Consider the following 12,218-nt stretch of genomic DNA (forward strand, 5'->3'; position numbering starts at 1 on the left):
ATGACTAAGGATGTCGAACATTTCTTTAGGTGCTTCTCAGCCATTCGGTGTTCCTCGATTGAGAATTCGTTGTTTAGCTCTGTACCCCATTTTTTAATGGGGTTATTTGGTTATTTGCCAGCAGTAACTATAGAAAAAGGTTTTCTGGAAAATGGAGTTAGGGGGAAATTGGCTAGCAATTTTATGTTACCTTAGTCCACATGGAAAGATCAAAATTAGACAGCACTCAAGAGGTGGGATCACCCAGCCATCTTGCATTTAATCATCTCCTTGTTACAAGCCAACAGGTAGAATAGGTAAGGCAAAACCCCTCCCCCAAGTTCGTCAGCATGCCGGCCCCATCAGCAGCTTCTTATTTAGTCTCTGGAGGTGGGACTTGCGATGTAACTGGAACCAGGAGCGAGGTGTGGCAAATAGCAGGAAGTGGGCAGAGAGGTGTGGTTAAGAGAGGCAGGCAGGGTCTGAAGAATCAGCCCTCAACCCAGGAGGATTACACAGCTCTATTTTACAAAGAAGGGTATTGGAGGAAGACTTGGCGTGGGCTCTTCATTTCTAGACATAGTCTAAGGGGGCTAAAGCAGATAAGGATGCAAAGGGTAATCAAAGTCACCCACTGATGAAAAGGGTAGTGATCAAAAAGAAATAGGAAAGGAGAAGGAAAAACAGGATTTTACTTCTTGTTGCTGTGGAGAGAGAGAGAGAGAGAGAGAGAGAGAGAGAGAGAGAGAGAGAGAGAGAGAGAGAGAGAGAGAGAGAGAGAGAAAGAGAGAGAAAATCAATTATCAATTATTTAGGGGAGATTATTTGAGGTACAGCTCTTGCTAGTGCTAAGTCACAATTTATTAGCAAACAGAAGTTAGGGTAAGAACTAAAGCAGAAACAATGGAAGAATGCTGCTTGCTGGCTTGCTCAATTGCTCATGCTCAGCTAGCATTCATATGCATCCTGGGCCCCCCTGTCAGTGGAAGGTGCCACTTAAAGTAGGATGGTACCGCCACATCAATTGTCAGTCAAGATAAATCTCTCACAGACATGGCCATAGACTAATGTGATCTGGAAAATTCATCAATTTATGTGACCTTTTCCCAGGTGACTCTAGGTTGTATTAAACTGAAAATAAAAACCAAGCAGCTCAAGAGGTAAAAATAATTAGGAGGAGAACCTGTGGATGATAGCAGTGAGAAGAACCCTAAGCAACAGAAGGCACGTGGGGTATCATATACTCAGGGTTGGAGAGGTAGAGTGGAATCATGCCTGCTCAAAGATCCTTTGTTCTTATAGGTGAGCAAAGCAGGCTGGATATAAAGAGATTCTTCGTGCACTTATTTCAGCATACACTATATACACCTTTATAATAATACCGTGCTAACATTAGCATAGGCATAGAGTCCCAAGGTAAATCTGCAGCATCCAGATACAAAAGCCATGCATGGCAGCATGTACTTGTTTTTCCATAGCTGGAGAGACAGGGACAGGAAGATTCCTGGGGCTCAATAGCAGCCAGTGTGGTGGAATCTGGGATCTCAAGATGCTGTAATAAACACTGTCTCACTACATTCATACAATAAATAATTTAATAAATAAAGATCGAGGAAGATGACAACTGTCTACCACTGGCTTCCCCATGGAGGCATGCACATGTACTTCCCCATGCTTTCTGCCTCATACATGCACAAAAAAAAAACCCTAAAAGGAATCGTTAGTAATTTTAAATAATTCACTGGTCTGATAAGAAATGTCATTAGCAAATACCTGATGCTACCCTCTCTGCATCAAGTCCTGCTAACCAATGGTTTAGCTTCAAAGCAGCTTCTATTTTTTTTTTCAAAAAAAAAAAGAATTACTTTTATGAACATTGAAGCTTTGTCTGTTTGTGTGAGGGTATCAAATCACTTAGAGCTGGATTGCAGACAGTTGTGAGCTGCCGTGTGGGTGCTGGAAGAACAGCCAACTGCTCTTAGCCACTGAGCTGTTACTCCTGGCTTGCAGCTTCCATTTTCATTTGGTAATGTCTTCACTGCTCTAGTCCTTTAGAACAAGGCCCATGACATGCCTTAGCTTCTACTGCCTGTGTGGCCAGCCTCTGCCATTTCCCTAAAAAAAAAAAAAAAAAAAAAAAAAAAAAAAAAAAAAAAATCTTTGCTTTAGAGTCAATCTAATGTATCCTGCACACTGACAAAGGAAGAAACTGAAGAAAAGACATGTTAGCAAGAAACAGCAACATGATGCTGTAGGGTAAGGACATGTACATCTAAGTACCCAAAGCAAAAGGATGGGGTGTGCGAAGACTGCCTAGTGTGCTCAATCTGTATTGGAAACTACCTTATGTGGTTCACTGTACTAAATCCTTTAACAATTACAGAGGCCTTTTTGAGATAGGCAGGATGCCTGTTAGTCTCACTTTTGTGAGGAGGAAAGTGAGGTTCAGACATGGTAAGAAACTTACTCAAGTTGATAAAACTAGAGGAGAGTGAAGAAAAAAGAGGAATCCTCAATAATTAGCATGGGAGTCCTTCCTGTACTACAGACAAGGCCCAAGTTCAGGCTAAGACATGGGAATCTTAGCAAGTCCAGTCCTAGATGACATCTCATTTATGACATTGGCCTGGCTATCTTTTACTTACTGGGGTTGAGAGACATATTCCCTAGAGTAGTTACATTTCAGTGGGGAGATCTTAAGAAAACAGGGATTATAAATGAGAATATTGTTTTCAAAAGCACTTGTTGGGTGAAAGTGGCAGGTCATTGAGCAAATGGAGAGTGAAAAGCATAGACAGAAGATGGATCAAACTGTATCAAGGATGATAGTTTAAGTAACTAGATGGATGGTGAGGTCATTAACTAAGACAGGATTCAAGAAGAAAAAGTGAAAGGGGAAGAGGATGTATTTAGATTTGCTTTTATTAATTTGAGGTGCCTTGGGGCACTCATATGCAGATATACAGATGTCCAGTGGAATATCTGAGACCTGAGTGGAAGCCTGAGACCTGAGCAAGAGACCTCTGCTAGATTAAACTGCTAAGAATCTCCAGCATATAGGTGTTAGTTAAAACTTGAGTACAATGAAATTGTTACTGTCAATTTTTTTGTGGGGACATGAACATTATCTGTCAGTGGGCATACTCCTTCTGGAGCCCAATTATGAAAAGCCTTCCACGAGAGCTGTCTCAGCTGAATCTGTTGAAATTTATTACAATATGCTGAAGTAATTCTAGTGGTTTCCATCTCTGAAAGTGTCTCCAAAGATCTCAGTAAGAAATAAGGCACCTATCTGCATGTCAAAAAAGTAGAAGTAAAATATAAGAAATAAAAAAATAAAGCATACCCCTCTGCAGAACATGATGGATACCCATGTCTATGAATTCTGGTGGGTTTCAAGTACTCTTTTAAAAGGATTCCTTCTTTCCTCAATACATTACTTTGACCCAACTCTTTATGTTAGATCATGTTAGATAGCAACTTTTAAAGCTTTGCAGGTAGCATTGAGACATTCTTACAAGTGCAGACTTAACTAACATTTCCAGCTCTATGGAGCTTTCTAAGACTGAGGCTTCTTTGTAGTACTCTTACTTTCCGCTCAAGATAACTTTTTGTTTGCTTGTTTTTTGTTTTTTGAAACAGGGTTTCTCTGTGTAGCCCAGGCTGTCCTGGAACTCACCCCCCTGTAGACCAGGCTGGCCTCGAACTCAGAAATCCGCCTGCCTCAGCTTCCCAAGTGCTGGGATTAAAGGCGTGTGCCACCATTGCCTGGCTCAACATAATTTTTGAATTGGGACAAAAACATAGCAACATTCAAATCTCTTACTACCATTCTTAATTCTTTTCTCACTCACTCTTAGAGCTAAGAGTTCAAATCAGTTTTTGTGTGGTGTACAGTGATCCAGATCTCTAAATATTCATGGGGAAGAGGACTCAACACTATTGAGATGATGCTAGAAGTCTGTTCCTAGAGCATCAAGCAGATGCTTTTGACTCACAAGCAAGAACGGTCAGAAGCACAGTGACTGGTGTTGTTGAGGTTGTTGTTTGTTTGTGTGTTAATTTTATTGTTGCTGTTTCATTGTATTTTTATCATAGTCTTAACACTTAATAACCACCATTATACTCAGGTTCTAGAAGGGACTCTTGAAGATAAGAACTATGGAGGTTGGAAATAAGAGATAGTTGGAGATGTGTTATAGTGCTAATTTGAATGCAACTTAAATTAACCCATTTATCCATTTAGAATTTCTTGGGAACCTTTTAAAAATATTTTATTTTATTTATTTGTACATATGGGTTCCTATGTGTGCACCATATGTATCCAGAAATGCTTGGAATCCAAAAGGATCACCTAAGGTGAGTGGTGGGAGCTGAACCTAGATTCTGTAAAAAGCAGTAAGCCATCCCCCCAGGTCTTCCATAAAATCTTTATTAAACAATACAACAATACAATACCACTAGCATGGAATTGTTTAGCTGTTGCTGCAGAGAAAACTGTCACCAAATGCAGGAACACAACGCAGTGATAACTCATTGCTATAGCTTATATAGTTTCAGGGCAACTAAGGAATCTATGCAAGTCTTGCTTGGCTGACATGCTCTCTAGAACACTTATCTTCTAGGTATTTCCTCATCTGTCTGCTGTGACCTGGAAAAAAATGGCTTTCTCTTGGTAGAAATTGAAAGACAAGAGCACCAAAAAATGGCAAAATTACTTTTGAGCTTCTACCATACATCAACAGTAACTGTATTGGTTTAAATAAGTGGCAGCTTTAATCAGACTCACCATGAAGAGATATGGCAAAGCCCATCCATCACAGAATGTTGCCCTCACAAGAGGGATGAGAAATTGATTCCACCTAAGTAATCTAACACATTTAGGATAAAAATAGAAACTCAAAGTGCTTCCTTAATTTGGCAAGACCATGCCCAGCCATTTATCCGATTTTTCAGGACAATAACCAAATTGGTATACTTACCTATGCTTTTAGTAGTTGGGAAGATTCTGCTGGTCTCTTTGGGGAGTATTATTTCAGGATCATAACCCCCTTGAATTTATATAAAACAACAAAAGTTCTTGGCATTAAGACATGCTCTTTACATAGGATTTTAGCACATTAATAAATCCAAGGTTGTCAACAGATTTACTGATATCTGCATATGATACATCACTTACACACTTATTCTGGTAAGATAACACCCACGGGTGAACAAATACCATCCTGTCTTATTTTGTCCACATTTTAAAGGGAGAGATCAATTACCCTGCTCTCCCCAGCTTATTGTAGCTATGATCAGGGTAATTGCTACATCATCTTGGAAACAGGCACTTTACCTGGATCAGTACAGTTAAGCAATACTCAGAAATCAGGGAGGCTCCCAAATTTTTTTATCTGCAAGCAAAGTTCCCTGTGTATAGCATGCTAGTGCAAAGAAAGGGCATCAAAGGTAGAAGCTGGCTAGGAATTTCCAAAGCATCCATGTCTGTTTCTACACACAGCTTGCCTATCCAGCTTCAAAGGATATTACATGTGCCTTTTTTCTTTAACTTACAGAGACAGACAATGATCTCCATCAGATATTTCTTTATTTCCAATTTTTTATACCCTTCCTGCTACCACAGTCTCCCTTTCTGAGGGCTAGGGGATGGATGTGGGCTATTTAGCTACCTCACACCACCCCATCCCTTTTGAGAATGGCTTTGGAAGCCAGCCAGATTGCATTGTTATCCTGCTGTCAATTACAAATGTGCCAGACACCCAAAGCATTGGGGAGGAAGTGCAGCGATTAGAAAGCACCCCAGAGGATATGGCCAATGTCATCTCTGACTTGCCAGGTGACCTTTAGAACATCAGATGTGTAAAATAGGGATGATAAATTGTTCTCTGGACTAATCATGCAAATGAGTTGAAGCAACAAAGATGGAAGGAATCAGGGCAAGTAGAATTCCAAAGAAATCAAGTTTTTGTTCAGGAAAGAATTGTCTTCCAATACAAAGAGAAATTATTCCAGATAATGGTTAGGGTCTTTCCCTGGATATCACTCATAATTGACTGCTCTTTTCCTATTCATGTTTGTTAATCCCAAATTCCTTCCTCCTGCCAAAAACTCATGTATCTAACACCCAGCCTTTCATTTTCAGTGCAGCACTAATGATTTGATAAAATGGCTTCTAAAATCCCTAATCCTAGCTCCAAAAGTGCCTTTGTTTTCACTTGGATGTAGAGCAATGGAGATTGGAAAAAGAATAAATATGGGAATGCAGACAAATCTATTTATATGATGCGGCTATGACTATAGCACCTCTGCTGGTCTAATTGGGTCCTCTGAGGGGATTATGTCTTCCAATCAGGTACCAAATCGGAACATTTTCTATCACTGAGAATCTGTCTTTTCATAATATAGGCTGTACAAGATATTTTGAAGCCGACATGTGGTACACAGATACCAAGCTGAGGTAGGAAGATCATGAGTTTAAACTCAGCCTAGACTGTCTACCAACTTCTAGACCTGCAGAGATTGTGATAACATGGAGAGAAGTGGAGATATATGGGAATAGGAGGTGCTAGGCTAGCAAAAAATATCCAATTTTAATTAAACACAAAATATTCACTGTACTATTTTAACATTTATATATCTCTGTATGTCTCTGACTTTGTCTGTCTCTTTCTATCTGTCTCTGTATTTCTGTCTCTGTGTCTTTCTGTCTCTTTCTGTCACACACACAATTTCATACATTAATATGAAACAAAATGACTTAGCAATTGCACTCAAATGAAAAATAAAGATCTCTAGCTATAAATCCATTCTACCTATGAAGCCAATCCAGACTTCATTGTATATTATTCTCAAAGGAACTTTTAAAAATACTAATGTGGAGATATGGGCTATTATCTACCATGACTTAGAAGATATGTGTCTTTCATGCTGTCAGACTGTAATGGTTAGTTTTATGTTGGCTTCATTAAGTTAAGGTATGCCCAGAGAGTTAGAGACCTTATTTCTGGATCTGCCTATGAGACTATTCCTGGAAGAGGTCATCGTTTTAATGGCAAGACTATGGAATACAGAACATTCACATTCACCAAGGTGGGCAGGCAGGTTTCATTCTACAGAGGATCTAAATGGAACCTCCCTGTCTTAATCCAGTGCCCTGCATCCTTGGTTCTCATGCCTTTGACCTTGGCATGGAAGCTGTGACATTAATTCAACTATCCTTTTCTCAGGATTTGGACTCAGATTGAGTGACACTATTGCTCTCTTTGTTCTCCAGCTTTTGGTTAGCACACCTGCAGACCCTTCAGTATCTGTAATCACACCAACCAGACCCATACTCAATCTCACCATGGATTTAAATGTGTCACTATGGATGTTACTCTGAAGGATTCAGAATTTGCCTGTTATATTTGTATTCTGGTTTCTCTAATTGAGTTCTAGAATTAACCTCCAGGGTCTAGCATCAAACTCCCCAATTAAAAAGGTTAAAAGGACTTGTCTTTCAACAAGAGTCTCCAATTTCAAAGCAAATGAGATGTGAAGAATCTCTACCTGTGTGGTTGAAAATCTGATTATGAAACCAATAACTTCTTGACACACATCTTTCAAAATAAATTATGGGAGCATGAAACTGCTTTATGTTTGACTAAAAAATATATAATAAAATATACAAAGCCAGCTGAATAAAGGAACAGTGCGGGTACAGTTAGGATGGTTGAAAAGGCATCTCCTGGAATCGAGTACTTCACCCTCTAGACACATCAATCAATTTATCAGGCAAGAAGTTCTAACAAACTTTGGTGTTCAAGGATTTATGTGGGCAAGATAGATTGCCTCATTGTTTATAAAGTTATGGTGCATCTGCCGCTCTTCTACCTTTCATCACATTCAAAATCTCAACTCTCTGATGTCATGCATGAGCTTTCTGCTCATCCTTCCCCAAAATGAGTCACCTGTTGTTCATAAACTCTGGTATCATCCAAAGGACTCATGAAAATGAAAGAACCTATTTGGAAATTCCAGGGTTTTAGATAAGGGTATCCTCATTAGGCACCAAGAATAAAAGCCAGCCACATGTTTCACCCCATAGAATACAAATTGCAAGCTGAGTAACACAGATATGTGTAGTGTGCATCTCCTTCATGTTTCTATATAAAACTTGAAGCTATTGATAAAGTAGCAGAAAGAATAAACAAAACAGCAAGAAAGTCACCAAAGGAGGAATAAATTCAATCTACAAACATAAAAGCTATGCTTTTTCTGGCAGCTGAAATATGTATTGGGAATTTTTCAAAAAGCCCGAACCTCAGTAAGTTGCCAGAAAGCCCCATAAGACTCAATAGTGAACTTTTCATATGGCTCCGGTTCCTTACTGAGTAAAAGTGGGGAATCACAGGTATCAAGTCAGCTCCTAAGTTGGGCTCTGCATCCTTTCTCTGCTGCCATATGTGACCTGCTCTCTCTCTAACAGGAAATTACAGGATTATTCGCTGGGACTTTTCTGCCAGAGGATGTCCAGATGAATCTCCGTATCTGAGTCATACATTGGCTCTGGTCACATCTTTATTTTCTGTTATGCCACTGACTGTGACACTTGAAACTCAGAACTCTCAAAGCTAGGTTTATCAACTTTGATGTTTGGGCAAAGCCAGTCTCACAACCTGGTATGGCTGCCACAGGTGTGCATATCTCCATGGGTCAGAGCAAGGCGATAGTAGCTTTGTTCACATAGAAACATTCAGGAAACACAATATATGACTTGGATTAACCTCAGAAAGGCAGTTGTCACAGTTGATCGCCATGGACTTATGAACTGCATACACAACACAAAAATCCCCTAATTCTATAAATGAGAAATTGTATTTCCAGATGCATTAGAACAAAGCCAAGAACAATATAGGAAGGCTTTGTGACCTTACATCCATGAAAGAAAATGGACCAACCTAATCTCTAAGAATGACACAGAGAAAAATAAACTCACAACCTTCTGGAACAGGATGAGAATATACAGTGCTGGCCAACACAGTAAACCCTTTTGTAATTTATTCTAGAGTACAGCAAGGGTAGATTCTTGGCTACTCTGCTTTGAGTTCTCCAATGTCGTTTACATTTTAGATACTTATAATCTTGTAGCTGCACTTTGTCTGACTTTACTCCATTCTCTCTCCCCCTCCCCCTTGCATCTTCTCCTCCTTCTCCCCTCTCCCTGTCCCACTTCCCTTTCTCTCTCCCTCTTCTCCCACCACCCTTTCTTCTGTCTTTCTCTTGCCCTCCTCAAACACACTGAATACATCCCATGATGATAAATTGGAAGCATATTTCCAACCTTGTGTCCCTCTGCTACTCTCTTGGCCCTTTCTTTGACTAGATTTTTGTATTGAACTCCACTTCAGTAACACTCTTCCAATTAGGTTTTGGTTTTGTTTTGTTTTGTTTTTTTGACAGCTCAATCAAAAGAAGTCCCTCTTAGTAAAGCATTCTACATCATATTTGTCAGTTTTCTTGACTTTTGTTTTGTTAAGGTTTGGATTCATGAGTATATTTTAGTTCTATGCAAGCAGATGCTTGTTCTATGTTTCTTCCTATTTCAATCCAGTTGCTAGCATCTGACTCATAGTAATTATCTAGTAAGTAAATGTAGATATAATCATTTAAAATACTCATGGTAGTGGTGCATACCTATAACCACAGCACTCAAATGTGGAGACAAAAGTTCAAGATCATCCTTCACCACATATATATGCTGAGGCTAATCTGCCCTACAAAATGATACCCTATCTTTCTTTTTGAATCCAATATAAAAAGGAAACAAATCAATACTGATTTAATGCATCCTAAATCCTCTTTGTTTGTTTGTTTGTTGTTTTGATAAAAAAGAAGTCTAGCTTGTAGGATAGGCTGTCCTCAAACTCTTGGCTCCTCTTCCAGCACCTTCTGTGTACTATAATTTTAGGCACACTGCATTAACTTTGATCTTAAAAGCTAGACTTTAAGTGGATATAACATAACTGCCCCTGGGCTGTTTCATATACCCCAGGCAGAGCACGACTCCTTTCTCACTGTGTGAGTAACTCTGAGGACTACTGACATAGTCCAATGAGTTTGTCTATGCATGCATACATGCATGGTCCACTTGCATCAGAATTAGCTGGTTATTTTCGTAAAAGTTTCACTTAAAGCATTGTGCACACTACAGTTCTCACTTAGCAGATCTTTTTGAAAGTCATAAATTTACATTTAACTTGTTCATCTTTGATTCTTATGTCCAACAAAAGAGCAGCTATGACTTAAATAGCTCAGTGTTCGTTGGTCGCCAGACCAGTAGTCAAAAAAGACTACTTATGTTGAGAACCTGCAAACAAACACTGGTTGTTGTTTTTAAGACAATCATTGGTATTAAGACAACTAGACTAAAATGGGGTGCTTTTCCCTATCATTTGTTTAATATGAAAAGTCATAGGGCACAGACAAACCTGAGTCTGATTCTCACTAAACACGACAGTTAACGTTTAAGCCCTCACATCCCTTGTTTCGCTTTGTGTATGGCAGGAATGAAAATACCTAGCAGCCAGCATATATTAGAAAAGATTAATGAGGCAATGTGTATGAAACATTTAGCCCAGTGCAGCGATAACTTCACAAAACCGAGGTTTTTCTTAGTAAGATTCCAGGCAGGCAGAAGACAAAGAGCAGCACATGGGGCACAGGCCAAAGATTCACATACAGAAACAGTCACTGCCCCCAGCACACCTCGGGGTTTTAATCCTCAGAGCAGCATCACTAGATTCCCACCTTCATCTGATTCTTCACTGGACACAGTTTTCATAACTATCTGCTTCTCTAAGTCCTAGACCACTTAAGTCAAAAATATGTCTGACTTCAAATTTTATAGTAGTCATCTGAGAGTTGTGGAGAAGGCTCTGTCCCTGATTTCAGATTCCCACCACCTATGAAAAAGACTAGGTATGGCTGTGTGCATCTGAAATACCAAGGCTGGGGAGGCTGAGATAGGAGGATTCCTAGAACTCAATGGCCAGCCATCCTAAATGAATTAGGAAGCTCCAGAATCATAAAAGATGACTCTATTTCAAAAGTAATGTAGAGAAAATTGAGAAAGACATCCCATGCAAACCTCTAATTACTATGTGTACACACACGCATATTTACAAGTACACATCATTCACAAGTACCCATATATGCTATAATAAATAAATAAATAAATAAATAAATAAATAAATAAATAAATCAGCATTTGTTTAGAGTCTTCAGTTGCCCCCAATACTACACACTGAACGCAATTTATCTCTCACAACTTGTTGATCAGAAAGATGTCCCTCCCACTGTGTGCTGATACTCAACAGGAAATCTTTCAAAGATGAATGATAGTTGGGTCATGGATTAATGTTAATGTCAGATAAATTTTGGTTTCAGGGGAGTGACCTGATTCTCAATAACAGATTGCTACAAAGTGACACTCTAAGGACATAGATCCTTTTTTACATATGGCCAGTTCCTGTTCTACTTCCCTGTCATGTTTTGATGCAAGTAGAATGATCCCTCATTAAGATATCATGGTATTTTTACCCTAAAGACTAGACAGTCATGAGCCAAATATTACTATTATTTTTAATATTCACTCAGCCTCAGGTCTTTTGCTATAGCAACACAAGACAGACTAATATACTCAATATAACCCATAAGACAGGAGTGTTGTCTCTTGGTGGTTAGATTTCCATTATATTTTGACATAAAGCAAATTAATAGAGAAAGACCAGTTAATGATAATCTAAGAAGTACTTGGCTTGGATTGTCTTTTCCCGTGACTGGGAGATTAACTGGAAAGTCATTTTCTCAGAGGAGTAGTAGGGAGAGAGGATTTCGCTTCTCCTTTCCTGGCATCCCAGCCTCGATGGGTAAGCCTTTCTCAAGTTAACAGTAATCGCTTTAACTCATGAAAGAACCATGAATTGATTCTATGTATCATACATGAACACTTTAAAAGGCAGTTATTAGTTGAGCATCTCTCTACATACTGGTGAAAGCAAAAGTAGTGATCTCGGTACATTGGGGTTCCATACTTGCCCAACTGGTATTCGAGAAACATAATCAATGACCAACTATTCTTATTACCTGCTCATTCTTCTCCTTTTATCTCCATTTTTAAGTAGTTAGATGCAAGGGCATGGGAGTTGGCTTCGCGTTTTTCTGTTTTCAAATATTTGGAACTTATGCATAAGGAA

Source organism: Mastomys coucha, unplaced genomic scaffold, assembly GCF_008632895.1.
Source record: "Mastomys coucha isolate ucsf_1 unplaced genomic scaffold, UCSF_Mcou_1 pScaffold20, whole genome shotgun sequence".
Classification (NCBI taxonomy): Eukaryota; Metazoa; Chordata; class Mammalia; order Rodentia; family Muridae; genus Mastomys; species Mastomys coucha.